The sequence below is a fragment of the Ambystoma mexicanum genome, chromosome 6q (genome assembly GCF_040938575.1).
Source record: "Ambystoma mexicanum isolate Mex_15411 chromosome 6q, UKY_AmexF1_1, whole genome shotgun sequence".
Classification (NCBI taxonomy): domain Eukaryota; kingdom Metazoa; phylum Chordata; class Amphibia; order Caudata; family Ambystomatidae; genus Ambystoma; species Ambystoma mexicanum.
In genome coordinates, this window is record NC_090937.1 from 1,052,353,200 (window position 1) to 1,052,370,116 (window position 16,917).

A 16,917-nucleotide genomic window follows, 5' to 3' on the forward strand; every position below is an offset into this window, starting at 1 on the left:
CGAGTCACTTCGCGCTCTCCGTTCGCGGCTGTGACCATCGTTCCTTTCACCGCTATTACTTGAAGCGGCTCGGGTGCAAACTGTGAGTCTGTCTTTCTTGTTACAGCCCTTTGGAACCACACTTCATCTCCCAATTGAAATTCCTTGGACTGGGCTCTCCTCCTTCTGTCAGTCTGCTCCCGAGTTGTCTCTTTTGTTTCTTCATCTCTTTTGATGACTTCTTGGTCTGCTTCAGGCCGCCTTGCTGGATTGGTGACGATTCTGGTCCTGACCTGATATTTCATCATGAGCTCTGCTGGGGTTCTGTTGGTGGCTTCATGAGGCGTGTTGCGATAGTCTCTCAACATCCTGCATAGTGCTTGGTGAGGGTTAACACCCTCTAGACGTGCTCTTTGTAAGGTCTTTTTGATGGACGCCATGAACCTTTCTGCCATTCCGTTCGCTTGTGGCCACCTTGGTGTTACTCTCTGGTGTCGGAAACCCATGTGTTTTGCAAACACACCAAATTCATGACCACTGAAAGGCGCTCCATTGTCTGATTTCAGTGTGTCCGGTATTCCCCATTCGCTGAAGACTTCATTGAATGTCGCAGCGACATGGGCAAACGCTGTTGACTTGACATATTTCACAATGGGGAACCTGGAGTGTTCATCGATGAACAGTAATGAGTAGTCGCCTTCCTCCCGTGGTCCATAAAAGTCAACCCCGACTCTCTCCCAAGGATGTTACGGGATTGTAGTTATTCTGAGCGGTACTGGGGTTCAGGTTTTGCAGTGCACTGACATGCTGCGCAGTTCTTAACCCATCGGTCGACCATATCGTCCATGAAGGGGAACCATGCATTGCATCTTAGTTGCTTTTCCGTGTTCTCCGCTCAACGATGTCCCTCATGGGCTGTCTTAATGACTTCCGAATGTAAAGTAGTGGGGATAACTATTCTGCATCCTCGTAATAGGATAGACTCATCCTGGACTGCCAATTCCGTGTGCACTCTCGCCAGTCTCTCAATCTCATCGCGGCATGCGGCTGGGTGATTTTGGACCGCTCTGCGAAAGTCTTTCCATTTGCTGTTTCTTGTCAAGCTGATAGCTAGCGCCATTGATGGGTCTGCGGCTGACGCAACAGCGATGGTTTCGATGGATATGGCGGGTGGTAACGCGTTGGCAGTGACATAGCTAATATATTCCGAGTCACCCTGCCGTGGTGCGTGGTTATCAACCGGGTGTCTAGAGAGGTAGTCCGCTGGATTGTTCTCCCCTCTTGGTCTGTGTATGATGTCAAAATCATACTCTTGCAGACGGATACCCCACCTCTCGATCCTGGGGGGCATTTTCGTACGTGGGTTGCCAAAAAGGGACAGTAGGGCTTGATGATCTGTGATTAAGGTGAGCCTCTTACCAATGATGAAATTATGGAAGTGTTACAGCCGCCAGGCATTCTTTCTCCGCCTGGGAATAGGCAGATTCAGGCGGGGCTAGGGCTCTGCTGGCATACGCCACTATGTGCCTCGGGTGCGTGTCCTGACCACTGGTTTGCGCTAGGATGGCGCCTAGGCCCACCGGACTGGCATCTACCACTATCTCCGTGTGCCACTCGGGGCCAAAGTATGCTAGCTTCCTCGTCTCTGTGAGGGCGTGTTTAATAGTGTCGAAAGCTGCTTGGCAATCCTCCGACCATGCGAACGTGACATCTTTCTGCAGTAGGCACCTCAGGGGTTCAGTGATGGAGGCAAAATGCGGAATGTAGCGAGCGCAGTACCCGGCCATCCCTAGGAATGATCTGATGTCGGCCACCTGGGTAGGTCTGTCTAGCTGAAAAATGGTCGACACTTTTTCAGGGTCAGGGGTCATACCATGCGCCGAGAAAATGTGGCCAAAGAACTTGAGTTTGGCCTTGCTGAACCGACATTTGTCAATGTTGAGGGTTAGTCCAGCGACCTGTACTGCCTGGCATACCTCTCTGAGAGTTTCATCATGTTCGCTGCAAGATTTTCCAAAGACCAGGATGTCATCACTGTAATTAAGGGTCCCTTTAATAGGACGTATGATCTGTCGAATTGTTTCGTGAAAAATCTCAGCCGCAGAAGAGATTCCAAAATTGAGCCGCTTGTAGCGGAATAGTCCGTCATGGGATGCGAATGTGGTGATGGGTCGTGAATCAGGATGAAGTACCAACTGATGGTATCCCTGCTTTAGGTCTAACTTCGAGAAGAGGACGGCTTTGTTTAGCTGAACTATCATGTCCTCAATCTTGGGTCCCGGGTGTCGCTCTCGCTGAATGGCCGTGTTGGCTACTCTCATGTCCACGCATAGTCTCAGGCGACCACCCTCTTTTGGGACAATTACGAGAGGTGAAACCCTTGGTGTCGGTCCCGTGGCCCTTTCAATGATGTCGTCGCGTAGCAGTTGGTCTGGCTCTTTTGAGACTGCGTCCTGTAAGTGGAATCCTACCCGACGCGGGTGTTGCGGGACTGGTTGAATGGCTGGGTCTATGTGTAGCTTAATCGGTGGGCCTTTCATTTTACCTAGACCCTGACACAGTTGTGGGAATTCCTTGATGATGTCATCTTTCGTGATGACAGAGCTGTCATGAGATACCATGGTACGTATTTGTCCTTGCTTGTTGGCATTTGACTCCAAAGATCCGATGACATCCCCCTCTCGGACTGGTATATTGATTAGACCCAGACATGATGCCGTCCTGTAACTCAGCAAGCAGCGCCCTTTGGTGGGGCTTCTTATGACGTGAATGACAGTGTCAGTGGATTTGTCAGCGAAAGTTAGTCTCCTTTTGAATGACCCTATGCATTTCAGCGGCGCATCTGCTCCCCATTGGTATATTTTCGAAGTTGACGGGTGCAGAACTGGTTTGTTGTGAAGTGATTGAAATTCTTTTTCTCCCATGACGTTGACCGTCGCTCCCGAGTCAATCAGAAAACAGAATCGATTGTCACCAATGTCTATTGGTATTCTGGGCGCCTCCTGGGCTTCCTGTTCATCCATTATAAGATTGACAAACTCATCATGGGCATGTGGGTCAAATGTGCTATCGTAGTCGCAGTCGCTCTGAGAATTGAGTAGCGACTCACGTCGCAGCGGTGGTGGTCCATCACATTCATCGATGACTTGCACGGTTTGTCCTTGCGCCGCATATTCCTGGCTGTCTTCATCAGGATACACTTCTTCCACCACTCGTACATATCGCCTCGGTCCTTGTGAATAGAACCGTGCCTGGTGAGTTTGGGTTGGGAACATTCTTTGGGTCGGTCTGTTCTGCGAGCTCACACCCAAACGTGGTGTGGGAAATGGTATTCCTTCCCTGCATACAGACTGAAAATGTCCTTCCCTGCCACAGTTGCCACATTGTTGGGAGAGCGCCGGGCAGGAACCTGCTTGCGGAAATGCCATCCCATATCTGTAACATTGTCTTTGCATGCGTGGGGTCGATGTACCACTTTGGTTGCTGCTTCTGTCGTGGCTTTTGAAATTGCCAGCCTTGATTGCCGCAATGACGTCACTCTTGTCGTGTTTTGTGGAGGTCTTGCTGGCCATGTGTGAGGCTTGCTTTTCTACTCTCTCAGTATGCGTGCCATTTCGCTCACTTCTTCAATAGTAACAGGTTTTTTTAGAAGCTGCTTCTGTAGCGTTGCTGACACGCATCCCTCAATCACCCTGAGTCGATGTGCTTCATCCAGTGAAAAAGCGTCAAACTGGAAATGCGCTCCTTTGACCCAAAGTCTCGTGAGGAATTCATCTACCGTCTCGTCGCTGCGCTGCGAACATTGGTTGAAGACAAATATTTCGTAATCCCTGTTGGGGGTAATGACGAGGCGCTTGTTTAAAGCGGCTATGAGACTACCAAAGTCAGTGATTTCCGCTGGTGGAATGGTTTTAATCAGCGTTTTTATCTCTGTACCCGCCGTGTTAATGAACATACTGCGTAGACGTGTGGAGGTTTCTTCCCCTGCAGCATCAATGAAGTTATTGAAGTCCTCTAGCCATTCCACCCACCTTGCTCCTTTGTCAGCTTGGGGCGCCATGGAAAATGGGGGCGGCATGCGCCACGCGGTGTCGGTGGACCTCGATACTGCAGGTGGTTGTTGCGAGCTGGAGGTAGCTTGATCTGCTGGGGTACTCATGATGAGGCGATAGTTGTTCCTCACGGGCAGCGTACCTCTCAAGCGATGACACAGTAGGTTGTGATGACCGTGTTCTGATGATCTGTGGGTGCTGAAATCAGTTGGGGGGGCGCTCCTGGGCATTTAGCTGTGGTGAGTGTCAAAGGAAATGCTTTGTGGTCATTTTCTTTTGTTTCGTTTTTTTTTTTCTTCTCGGGCTTGCCCACGTGTCACGTACTATGACGAGGAAGAGGGTCGTAGCAGGATGAGGAGTAGTCCAAAATCATTTTTTTTTTTTTTTCTGAAATGGTCGCCGGATCCTGGGACCCTGTGAAAATGTCGTGGGGGCCTGGTGTGTGGCACACAACTCCGGCAGCAGCCCTGATCCTGCTGCCTGTGCACCGATGCGTGCGGCAGGAATCACCCACACAGTTGCTCCTCCGCTTGGTGAGACTGCAGGCGGGAGGGAGGGGGGTCCAGGAAAGACGTTCGTCCAAGTGCGGAGGTGCGTAGCAGGAGCGGGGATCCGCCAGCCGGTGGGATCACCGGGATGTCAGGAGGAGCACGCGCGGAGGGATCTCTGGCGTGGGCAGGAGGAGGACTGCTGGCAGGAGGTTTCCTCGTCACCAAATGCTGGGGGTGGAAGGCCCCAATGAATACACGGACACCAGCAGATTGGAGGACGTCTTACTTTATTTCAATACAAAACACCAGTGCCTTTTTCCCGGCACCTTCCTCCTCTTGCTCCATCATTTCCTGTGGTAACGTCTCCACCACTCGAGGGCTGCCTTAAAGGGGCAGCCACTCATAACAGTGCCTGACCAAAAAAAGAACCTTAGCTAACTTGCATGTGGATGACAGGATGGTGTGAGGGGACAGACATGTGAGGTGGACAGACAACTTTGTGAAGGTTTTTCAAACAATGCCAATTTATTACACTCAAAAGGGTTTGGTAAACGCCTCACTAACACCCACCCTGACGAGGATTTCCCTGCCTAAAGTAAACTAAAGGAAACACTCTAGCAAAAGGATTCTGTCCCCAACACTTTTACATACAACAAACTCAATAAGGTAACATATGGCAATTCCGATACAACACCATTAGCAGTTCTATTCAAGATCAAGTAAGTGTTTCTCCTTGTAACCTGGGTGTGATTCCACTCCCCAGATTCAATCAGGATTTTAACTGTCATTTCAAAACAATAAGAGAAATGCTTCTTTTCCATTAGTTCGATATTCAAAGGACCCTTGTTGGGCCAGCGGGCATTTACTGTGTGCTCCGGTGTCACAAAACACAAGTCAACTCGCAGGGTTTGCTTGGTGCATCTGACTTTGGTTACTCAGGTTCTCCTTCTCCTGGTGATGGGGTAAACAGCCTAGATTGGTTTTCCATGGCCAACGCTGAGCAAAACAAGAGTGTTCCTTGCTCCAAAGGCTCTCTGGTGCTGGCCTGCCACCAGAGACTGCCAGGCTGGGGGGAAGGCTTCTTAACTTCCCGCTTCCCGCCACGCTACCTCTGCAACCATGATATTCAGGGAGGAAACTTGTAAAATAACACTTCCTGCTGCGCAACCTCTGCAACTACGATCTTGAGGGGAAATGCTTGTTTAATTAATGCTTCACACTGCACAATCCCTGCACCCCAGGTCTCTGAAAGAAGAGACCCTTGCAGAACCGGCATCCATATTGCAAGCCACGGCTATTCCGCCGTCTCTACTCTTCTACAGCTGCAACTGCAATTTGGAGCCCCTTTAACCACTCCACCTTCCTCTGCTACTCTTCTTCTCTATGGCCTGCACCTGAGGGGGCCTTTTCGCCTGGGGACCAACTGCATTGGTGATGGTGCGCTATATAAGTACCTTTAACATAACATAACATTCTCCCTCAGGTGTGGATCATTAACCCTCTCAACCTGAAACCTGCAGTCTAGGGACTCTGCATCCCTCTTCTTCGTCCCAGTACTTTTAGCATTATGGGAACTGTAGTCCTCAATGTTTGAGTTACCCTTTCTCACAATTTCAATCTTACAATAAGCCATTATATTTGTTGGATCATGAGGAAAGCTATTAAAGGAGTTTTCCTAGTCGCCCTGACCTGCTTCACCCCCCACCCCATGTGATCCTCCACAGAACACCACCCCAGGGTCGGATCAGGAAGCATCTGCCTTTCCCTGACCTCAAGAGAGGGGTCCCAGACCAGGTTTTCTGGGTGAATCATCCCTGATTCATCATAGTGTCCTGCCCGTGTGCCTCCATGCACTCCATGGGACTGATTTGGTTCACTTTCACCATGTAGGCTTGGACTGCTTGGCTGGCCTCAGCTATTGTTACAAGCAACAGCCTTCTACTTGCCTTGGCACCATGTCAACAGCATTCCCCTTGAGGGAGGGCCAATCAGTGTGGGTGGGTCTCATCTGAAAGCACAATGACTGGCCAAGCAGTCTCCAGGAAACCAAAGTCTTTGGGTACTGAGAGGGAGTATGGTTGCAAAGCTGAAACCGAAAGGAATAGATGGAAGGGTACCACCATAAGTGGAGCCTACATCTCAATTTGACCATACATGGGAAACCCCACTTGGCCCGTACACAGAAAGGACTGACAGATTGTCAGCTCTGTCCTGATTCTGTGGGTGTTGGTGACTGTCTTTTCTAAATTGGTGAAGCCATTTGTCTGGATAATTCCGATAATGAACGAGACTCCCCCATGGCAACTACTTATGTGACATGCAGTGGTTGGTGTTCAACTTCTTAGGTGGACAAGAGGCATTCAGCCACACTGTGGGATGTTTTAACCCACTTCTGCTCTGCTATGCTGCAGCACTGTGTTATGAGGGTGGAGAAATTGCAAAATGGCCACGAAACCCTTGTGCGCGCCAAAACCCCTGAAAATCGCGCTTTGCAATGCACAAAAAGATGGCTGCCCAATCTGCCACGCATGTTGTCAGTGGTGGAACAGAGATCTCACTCCTGGAATACGTCACTGGGCTCCACAACATGTGAAAATGGAATACAGAAGGAAAAAGCAGTGTTGCTAAATGAAAACTCAAAATCTTGCTTTAAATCCCTTTTTTCTTTGGTGATGAAACTGCAGAATGCCGGTACAAAACACACTCAAACATCCAAAATTCTTGCTGGGTGCTACAATTCACTTAGTCTAAGGAATCATTGTGAACTTGCAAAGTCCTGAAAAGCTGAAAGCATAAAGGGATTTCCACAGCAAAAGTGGCCTGTCTGTGGATGTAAAAAAAAATATCTCTGTGCAGCAGGGGGCTGCTGGAATGTCAGCTATCAGGAGCCTGCCTGATTAAACTTTGAACATGAATAAACTGAAAACAAATGTTTGCAATCTAAGAGGCTTGTTACTGAGAGCAACCTATGTTGTAATTGTTTTGATCCCATGGTTTAAAATCTTGAAATAGTATTCTAGCTGCTATTTTGAAATCACAAGTTTGTTTTAAGCTAAGGAAAAATGCAACAGAATTAACAATTAAATCAAGCCTGGCTAAAAGCTACCAAACTGGAATATCAGGTTTCTACACAGAAGGATGGCCTTTCCCCCGACCAGGAAATCACACCAAAGTGATAATTATAGGTTTTGGAAAGAACTTGGTCTACAGAGGCAAAAGGAACAATGAACAGCTGCTACTAAGGAAATGCGGGGTGTGAGGACAGTCGTAAATGGCCTCTGCCAAGAGAAAACAGGGAGGAGACTGCTGCTGGACTGCAGGGAGACAGAAAGAGGCGGACCCGAACAACCATCTCAAAATACAGCTGGGCTGCGCTGTACTGCTTGCCTGCTGAAAATAATTATCATCAGAATCAAGAAGGGCAGATCCAATCCAGTTCTGCGCGGTACTGTGACCAAAGTGCTTTACAGATCCAGTCCAGTCCTGTGCCGTGCTGTGACCAGAGAGCCTTGCTGATTGCAGATCCAATCCGATGTGCCCAGCCGTCTGTCTAAAACCAGATCCAATTCCCTGACCAGAATCTTGACGGACCAGAATCCTGATGGTTATGTTTAAAAACATATCTAGTTTCTATAGATAGAACTGTGTCACTAGCATATGTACCTTGCTTAGTTAATCCCTATCTTAAACCCATCCTATCTTGTATTCAGAACCTGTATTGTTAGGAGTACTTTTGAATTATCTGAACTCTCTCCAAACCATTCTATCTTCCTCCTGTAAAAGTATTGCTAAAACTATCTTTGCACTGATCTTTTCCCATCTGAAGAAGGCATTCGTTTTGTTCATAGTCATCCTCTAGTGTAAGAAATCCTTTTGTCATTTTAAAAGTGCATTCCTGTTTCCCATTCTTGCGCCTATCTCGAAAAAACGACCTCCACTCAAACGTCCAGAACTTCCTCAGTTTTGGTGCTAAACTTCGGATTGTAGCTAACATCCACAGCTTTAAATCGCATCTAAAACCGCATTCCAGATCCATACGGTCCTCCTGTTATCATGATTATCGCGCAGTGAAAAGTTTGCTGCAAATTTTGTTTTTGGGAAATTCGGACACGTGTAAAACAGCTTTTCATTGCTTCCAACTCAAATTGTAAGATTTAAAATTTTTTCTTGGTATTAAATCATCGCTTGTGTTGGTGTGCAATTACCCAAAGCAGCTGCCATAGGAATTTATAGTAATTTCAGCAATTCTGACCATATTTAGTGTTTTTACCGAGAACATTCTAAGATAACTTTAAAAGACATTCTGACAGCTTGATAGTCAATTCCGTTTTTCTCTTGTGTTTGCTGGGGGAAAGAGGGATTGATATTCTGTGTGAATTTTGCCATTCCTGAAAACCTGTTTTCTCCTCCTATCTCTTTACATTGCCTATTGGCAGTCGAGGGGTGTGCAGGGGGAACCTTTAACCACAGTGATATCTGATCTGAAGGTATTACCCAAATTGTACGTTTACAATTGTTCGAATGAACAATTGACCGAATTTAAAGGGTCACAATTGACCTTTTCACAATTGACCGAATATATATATATATATATATATATATATATATCGGTTTGGTTATATATATATATATATATATATTTCAAAAACAAACAGCTTCGGGCGGAAACTATTCAAGCGAGCAGCACTCCACGAACAAAAAAGTGTTCCAGTGATCCAAATAGTCACGAAAGTCCAACAGCAAATACTGCATCATAGGTTGTGTGAAATATAACAGCCTTTATTTTACATATGCAGCAAATAAAAAGTGATCTCCCAGTGCTAATTTTGCTTAGCCAGACGGCAGCCTGACGCGTTTCACCACTAACCAGTGGCTTGTTCACAGTCACTCATCACCCATAGAGTGCTTGTTTATATTACAGACACTCCCCCCACAGTGAAAGACATAAAGAAGGTGACTTATAATCTCAAAAATAATGGCAATTAGCCATCTTGGCTTGGGCTACTGGCTCACATTACTAAATGGTATAAGCATATGTTTAAACGTCAAACATAACGTTTCAGCCATAACAAAACACATACAAATAAAATTGGCATTTTAAATATTAGTACTATTTAAAAATCAGTTCCTAGTATATGACACAAACCACAATTATAAGGGCAATACGGAAACATTAAAACTGCCATGTTAATGACATGGTGTTGTCTTTCCTATTGGATTCAGATATACCTAAAATATTCACAGAGCCACAGAGTGACTGCTTATGCATTTTGCCATGTTTGCGGAGTGCCTAGAAGCGGGATAACTATCTTCGCTGAATATGTAACGTTCAGTCCCAATAAAGTGCATAGTGCTTTTATGTAAACAATACATTCCTATGATATAATAGATACATATACAATAGTAAAAAATATTCATGTCGTATTATAAAATGCATAATACAAACTATAAACATCTCTCTAAAATATTCCAATATAATAAGGGAATTTTTTTCATATAATGCGACAGAACAATATATCCCAACATCTGTTTCTAGTGGTAACTTCTAGTAACTCCTTTGCCATATGATGGTCCCATGTGTTCTGTCAAAAATATTAATAGAGCCAGCAAGTAACTGCTTGTACATCTTACCATTGTTATAAAGTGCCTGGAAGCGAGATTAATTTCTTCGCTAAGTAAGTAGCGTAAAGACAGTATAAAGTGCATGGTGCTTCTGTGCAAATAGTGCATTCATATGACACAGTAAATACATATAGAACGATATAGAGGACATTGATGTCATATTATAAAGTGCATAGTGCGAACTATAGACATCTCTCTACAAATACTTCAGTGCAAGACAGAGAAATGGTTTTTCTTGTATAACACAACACAATCAAAACAAATATGTTCCAACATCTACTGCTAGCAGTGCCTTCAAATAACTCCCTTACCATATGATGTTCCATGTTTTTTTGCATTGATGATATCAAAAAATGAATGCCAAAGAAGGAGAATGCTATGAAGTGTCAAATATGCATATCAGATAGTAAATGCCCAGATATCAACTCTGAACTGAAAATGTAATCACACCATCTTAGACTCATATAATATCACAGAATGGTGTTCAGATTACCGCTACTTGCTTGCCAGGCTGAAAAGAATCAATCAAAAACAGGCCTCCCTATGAGCATGCCTGAGCCAAGTATATTAAACAAATAGTTTTTGAGTCAAATTAAAAGTCACCATAAAAAGTGAAAAAAGAGAAAAGTGATGAGAAAAAAAGGAATAAAAAAATGAAACAATGCAACAATCAGTTAAGCATATACCATTATGAAAAAGGGGTCCTTTGAATGTATGAGCTGCTGGGGATATTATCGTGTACAATATGATCTTTATGTCCCCAGAAATGTGTAAAGCTCTTCATCGATGTTATGTCCCAGTGGTGTTTTACTCTCGAAGTCTAAGATATATTTAGTCTCTTCTTGGCGGAGTATTTTTTCATAGTCACCTCCTCTGGGGCCTGGGATGACCTTATGAATGCCAAAGAACGTAAGATGAGTTGGATCGGCGTTATGCATCTCCGAAAAATGTTTAGCCATGGGGTAAGAGCAATCCTTATTAGTAATGGCTCTCACATGTTGCTGGATACGCACTTTCAACTTACATTTTGTGCTTCCAATGTACCATTTTGAACAAGGACAAATCAAAGCATATACCACCAGTTCTGATTCGCATGTAATCTTGCTATTTATGTAAACCAGATGTTTTAGTATAGGGTGCTCATAACTTTTGCAATTCTTTGCATATTTACAGATCTTACATCTGGTACATTTGAAGAAGCCTGTTCCTGTTAAGGAAAGCCAATTGGTGTTTGTGTCATTCCTTTCTATGGCCATGTAACTTTTCACCAATAAGTCTTTGATGGAGGCACTTTTACGAAAAGTAATATCAGGATGGTCATGAAGCATGCCACCAATGTCTTTATCAGCTTTTAACACTTTCCAATACTTGTTGACTATCCTTCTGATGGTACTCGAATGGCTTCCAAATGTCAAGATTAACCTGGTAGTATTTTGCTCCTCCTCTTTCGCTCGGTCCGTTTTTGATGTTGTTAACATTATATGTCTATTCATTTCACGGACCTTCAAATACGCCCGTTCAATAATCCTTTTGGGGTACTGCTGTTGTAAAAAATTGAAAGCCGTTATTTTGCTGGCTGAATCAAAATCAACAATTTTGCTGCAGTTGCGTCTAATGCGGATGAACTCTCCATATGGAATGCTCCATAGGAGAGTCTTTGGATGGGCACTATTCGAGTGTAGCGGAATGTTGGCACCTGTGATTTTTCAGTGAAGACATGACTCAATTTTTTGTTCTTCTATCTTGACTTCTACGTCCAAGAATACAATGGATGTACGGCTGTGGTGTTCCGTAAATTTAAGATTCACATTGTTGATGTTAAGAGATTTAACGAATTCACACCACAGCTCTGCTGAGCCATCCCAGATTATGAACAAATTGTCAATGTAACGAAGCCACAACACAATTTTTTCACTAAACTTTACATTCGCTTCAGCCCATACTGTTGTTTTCTCCCAGTATCCCATCATTAGATTCGCATATGATGGTGCGAAAGTCGTGCCCATCGCCGTTCCTTGGGTTTGATGGAAAATGTCATTATTGAATAGAAAAACATTATTTGTCAAACATATGTTGATCATCTCTAAGATCATATGTGAATGTTGTAAGTGATTCAATTATCTTGTGTTGAGGAAGTATTTGCAAGCGGAAATCCCATCATGATGTTTTATAGACGTGTACAGGGACACCACATCCATGGTTGCTAGTAAGTATGTAGATTCCCAAGGAAGTTCATCGATTTTCAAAAGAAAATCCGTAGTGTCCCTGACATATGATGGTAATGTGGTGACAAAGGTGCAAAGAACCTCATCAATGAACCGAGACATATTTTCCAAAAGCGACCCACACAATGTTACAATGGGTCTCCCAGGAGGCTTGAGAGGATTCTTGTGAATCTTTGGGAGAAAGTAAATAGTGGGAATTATAGAGTTCTTCGAAAAAAGGAATTTAGCCATTTCCTCCTCAAGAATATCTGCCTTTTGCCATTTAGTTATAAAAGTCCACACTTCATTCTCCAATTGCTTGATGGGATTGATCTTGAGTCGTTCATAACAGTTCACATCGTTTAATTGTTTATAAGCTTCTTTAATATAGTCTTGTTTGTTCATGATGACTATGTTGCAGCCCTTGTCAGCTGGTTTGATTATGTATTTATCCAGCTTCGCAATCTCTGTTAATACTTTCTTTTGTTTGTTCGACAGGTTGCTCTTGGGTTGTCTATTAGTTTTTCTTCTCTCTTCTTTCAAGTCATCAATGACTACATTAGCGAAGGCTTCGATGTGACTGTTTTGGGCACTCAGTGGATTGAATTTAGATTTGCATCTTAATTTGCTGGAAGACGGCCAATCTGTGCAAATACCTAATCTTTCCCAGTTAGTACCTGGCTCGTTACTTTCTATGTGACTCCCCTGTTCCAGATCGTCAAGGATAATCAGGGTATCCATGTCGGCAATGGTGATTTCTGTTCTTCCCTCTAGAATGTCTTTTGGCTTTTTTTTAAACATAGAGGTAGCAAAAAACTTCTTGAGCCGTAATTTCCGAATGAATCTATCCAAATCTATCCTGGTTTCCACATAGTTGAAACCAGCAAGTGGACAGAAATTGAGTCCCAGTTTTAAAATTTGTTCCTCTTCTATAGTGAGGGCATGATCAGATAAATTGATGATCTGCTGTTTAGTCATGGCATCCCTCACTTGGTTATTCATTTCCCAGAGCGCAGTGATCTTGACGGCATAGGGCTGTCTGAACTTATTGCCCCTCTGCCCCCTCCTTGTTTTTTTCTTCCCCCTCGTCCTCGTCCTCTGGTGTTTTGTGCTCCTCCTCTGGCTTTTTTGTTTTTTGTCAGCCCATCTTGGCACAACAGTCTCATTTCCTCTAAAAAATTCAGGCGTGTCATGGGCTCATCTTCTTCGCCTTCCGTCGCATCTGACTCCGAGGTAGAGGCTGATGATTGTTGAGGATTGGCATTTGGCGCCACGGCAGCCGACGGTGTTTCCTTTGCTTTGTGCCGTATTTGATCAAACCTGTGTGCAAAGGTATAGACTCGGCCTTGCTCATAGTCACCTTTATCTCTTAGAAACTTCCGTTGCTTTCTTAATTTGATTTCTTCCTCAAAAGACTGTAATCCTATTTCAATGCTAGCATGTAGCTTTTTTCCTTCTTCTGTTTCCTTTATGATTTTCAATTTTTCTTCCAACTCCGCAATTTGTAGCAGGATTTTGGCACGATCATTGCTCGCATACTTCACCAGCAACTGCAGAAATTTTTCTGAACAGTGATTGGTCGCATCTCCCCATTCTTGCAACATTGCAGGATCCAGTTCTTCAAACGATGGTATGGTTAAAATGCGTAACCCACGTGGTATTCTACCCACGTCTAGGTAATTTTGTAAGGAGTGCTCCTCCCACCATTTGCTAATCTCCTTTTTCCGTAACTTTTCAAGATCTTTTAGCAATGTTATTTCATTATTGTCGTTGGTTTTATCTGTTTTAGGTAAATTCCTTTGCTTAATTGTTGGCAAGGTTTCATTGAACAGTGAGCTTGCCTGTTCCTTCCTTGCTGCCTCTCTGCTGGCTTGGGAGGCCATAATAGGTAGAGTTAAAAATCCCCTCTATTTCGCCAAGGAAGTTCGTGAAAATTAATTATAAAGTAAATTATAATGTTTTAGTCTGGAACACTCTTAGTATCCAAATGGATGACGGTCGCTCGTCAGTGCTGTAAAATTACTGTACTTCGACACGCTTCCTTTGATGGGGGAACTCGCAATTTCTACTTTCTCCAAAACATGCTGTTTAAAATACAGAAGCAAGTTGGGACGAGTACTTACCAAAGCAGCTTTAACTTTCTGCGCCCTCCGACACCGTCAGTTTGTGCTAGCCATGGTTTTTCTCCTCCAACTGCTGATTAGAATGGAAAGTTGTGTGCGATCCTTTGAACAAGTTCCCTGCTGCCTTGGAAAACAAAGAAACCCACGTCCGAAATGCTTTCAGGCGCAATAAATCCAATAATGAAACGTTGGTGCTGTTAGCACATGGAGGATAGAAAAAACCTGCACTCCATGCATGAGGTCGTTAAATCCCAGAAGAATGAGAAAAACTCGAATCCAATTAGGAGGAAAAAACCGAGTTTAATAGGAGGTAAAAAATGCAAGGCAAAAACACACAACAGGCAATACAGGACGCCTAGGCAGTATCCTTAGCGACGCGTTTCGCGCTTCCCTGAGTGCTTGATCACGTTAGGAGGATGTGTAAAAAATGAAGGTAGATATTGCAGATTAGTCCTTCTTCCATGTTGCCAACAATCCTAAGCTCACAGACTTGCATGATACCATGGCGGCCATTTTGGAATGTAGTCAAGGGCTGCATTAACCATAGAGAGTGCAAGTTTAGACACAACAGTAAAATGCAAAGCACCTTAAAAGCCCACGTAGAAAATGTGGAAATGTAAAGTAAATAAATGGAAGGAGCAGGCAATATAATGATTGTCAAAAACACTTGCTATACAGAAATTAGTACAAATAGGCAAGAATTAAAATTCATATAAGAACCACAGCTGTGACATAAAGTACAAATATCTTCCTCTGGAAGCTTAGAGGCTAAAAGTGCCAATAGCTAGCAAATATGAATACAAAAATATAGAAGTATGAAATGCAGGTGCATATCTTCGCTAACCATGGTAGTATATAATATATAGTACATGATAAGAACACAGCTCGGACAAACCTATATGCAACCTTCCAGATAAAAACATATAGCAAACTACAATATAAAGTGCAAGTGCATTAGGCCATGGGCATATCATTCTAACCAAGTAGCCTAGTCAACCAGGTTAACATAAGCATATCATTGAGGATTTAAAAAATAATCTATTGAATACAGTCTCAATAATAAAACATGTAGTAAAATGCAATATAAAGTGCAAGTGCAGTAGATGGTAAATCTGTCACTCTAGCAACATGGCCCAGTTGAAAAGGTGGATTAAACATAAAGTGCAAGTGCACTATTTATTGAAAGATTATGAAATGAGTGAATGCAACCTTTAAGATGAAAGCATGTAGCAAACTGCTATATAAAGTGCAAAAGCATGAGGTAATAAACGTAACTCTCTCGCAGCATAGCCTAGTTGAAGAAGGTTAGGTAATCATAAAGTGCAAGTGCATGGCAAAATATTTCAGCTTATTATGAAAAAAGGTACTGGCAATTATATAGTAGAGGTGCAGTATCAACCAGTAGAGTTTCAGGGTACAGATACAAACATGTACTCACAGAATTCAAACCCCCTAACCACAGAAGAGAAACTGGGGCAAGACAGCCAAAGTTCACCAACTAAACAATGAAAAAAGTTGGATAATGTAAATGATAAAAATTAGAAAAAAAAAAAAAATCTTAAAACAAACATTAAATAAATAGACAAGTCCAGGCCAGGTCAATAAACATTTTTGTAAATAAGTAAACACAGAAAAAAGGAGAAGCAAAAAAGCAATATACCTATGGCAGAAGGTCAAAATCAAATAACATAGGGCAGGAGAGAAGGAAAAGATGTGTGCAAGTGCAAAAAGGAACTAAATAATTAAAATGATTAAGTTCCCACAAAAGTATATAACTCCTCGTCAACATTGTGCCCATTGGGATACTTAGAGTCAAAATCCAGAATAAACCTGGTTTCAAGCTGTCTCAGTTTTAAAGTGCGATCACCTCCCCTTGGGTCAATCGGTACATGAGCGACAGCGAAAAATGTAAGTAAACAGACATCACTGTCATGTTCCTGCCTAAAATGTTTGGCCATGGGATACGTGGGATCAAAGTTTTTGATGGCTCTAAGATGCTGTAAAATGCGGAGCTTAAGAACACACGTCGTAGATCCCACATACCATTTACGGCAGGGGCAAGCTAGAACATAAACCACAAACGGGGTCTCACAATTAATAAAATGTTTCAGCTTAAATTCTTTGCCAGTGACAGGATGTGCAAAAGATTTACAGATGGTTGCATGAGGGCAGACTTTGCATTTTTGGCACTTAGTGAAACCCTTAGGTAAGGCAGGTAGCCAACTGGTCCTGATGGAATTAGTCTGGATAGGGGGCAAATAACTAGAAACCAGTCTGTCCTTTAATGAGGGTGCCTGCTTATAAGTTAATGTGGGGCATTTGGGAAGAAGTGGACCAAGGTCTTTATCCAGCCTGAGGATGTGCCAGTGTTTTACAATAATCTTACGAACATCATATGAGGCCTTATTAAATGTAATAGTAAGGCGAGGTTCATCCTGATCCTTAT